The 1,184-nt window shown below is 63.7% G+C and overlaps 1 protein-coding gene across 1 annotated transcript in view; it reads right to left on the bottom strand.

Annotated features, from left to right (window-relative positions):
- RAI2 (retinoic acid induced 2) overlaps positions 1-427 on the bottom strand; it is a 60,168-nt gene extending 59,741 nt beyond the window's left edge. The window contains exon 1 of the mRNA XM_046672637.1: positions 234-427. The gene's annotated coding sequence lies outside the window, so the exon portion shown is untranslated. The remainder of the gene's footprint in view (positions 1-233) is intronic.
- Positions 428-1,184: the final 757 nt, after the last annotated feature.

The raw sequence follows: 1,184 nt of genomic DNA, 5'->3' as shown, positions 1-1,184 counted from the left end.
GGCCCGGGGACGCCGCACGGGTGGCGGCCTCGGCCCGCGTCCCCGCCCCCGCCCGGCCCTCCCCGCTGGCCCCGGCCTCCGGGCGCCGTCCTGCCCCCGGGAGCAGGCCCCTCCCCGGGCGCCGGGCCCCGCCAGGAGCGCCCAGCCCGGCGCGCCCCCTGCGTCCCGGTGGCAGGTCCGCGCGGGGAGGGTGGGGGGGACCCTGGCCCGCACGGGGGCGCCGCGGCCGCTACCTCGCAATCGCGGCCGCCGCCTCCAGGAAGCCGCGGGGTGGTTGCGGGTGCGGGAACTCTCCGGTCTGGCCTCGCCGCCCGCCGCCTGAAGGGGGTGCGCAGCGGTGGGAGCCGCCGTCGCCGCTGTCACCTAGCCGCTGTCGCCGCTGCCGGTTGTGCGTGAGCGTGTGTGCGCCTGTGTCCGGGCGAGTGTGTGTCTGCGTGCGGCGCCCGGCCTTTACTATATACACCAAGGGGTGGGAGGAGGCGGGGAAGGGGAGGGCTTGGGGGAGGTGGCGGAGGAGGGGGAGCAGGAGGGGGGCGAAAGGGTACCCAAGGAGGCGGCGGCTGAGGAGGGACAGGTGATCTCGCCCACGGAGAGGGCGTGGCTGTGGGCGGTGCGGGGTGGCAGGAGGAAGGGGCGCCCGGGACGCGGGGGGGAGGGGGCCGCCGGGGAGGACCAGTGGAGCGGGGACCCTGCTGCCTCTCAGCGCGCTGGGGACCATTCCAGACCCCAGGATGAAGAGGAGAGAGAACAGAGCCCAGGAGGGAGGAAGTGGCTTGCTGATGGAGACGGGAGAGGTGGCAGGGGCCCAGGGATCACCTCTCAAAATGCCAGTTGTGATAGAGGTGGAAGATCCTTCTCACAAGGTGTGAGATTATTAAAGGTAAAATTAGTCCACGGATATCATCTCATTTCCACACACCTGCCTGACAGATGATTCATTTGTTAATCTGACTTACATTTATTAAGCACCGTGTGTTTGCCAGACACTGGGCTAAGAACTGGAGTTACAGAGATGATGAATACACGATTGCAAGCCAGTAAATAAATAATAGGTATCAGTAGTACCATTGATCATTTAAAAATAAAATAGAAAACCTGAATACTATAAATGTTTTAAGACAGCAAAGGAAGCAACTACATTGGTTTAATTAATCTCTAAAGATGTAAAGATTTTTTTGGGGGGG

The sequence above is a fragment of the Equus quagga genome, chromosome 10 (assembly GCF_021613505.1).
Source record: "Equus quagga isolate Etosha38 chromosome 10, UCLA_HA_Equagga_1.0, whole genome shotgun sequence".
Taxonomy (NCBI): domain Eukaryota; kingdom Metazoa; phylum Chordata; class Mammalia; order Perissodactyla; family Equidae; genus Equus; species Equus quagga.
The sequence above is the reverse complement of the archived record's forward strand: the minus strand, read 5'-3'. Positions and strand labels throughout refer to the sequence as shown.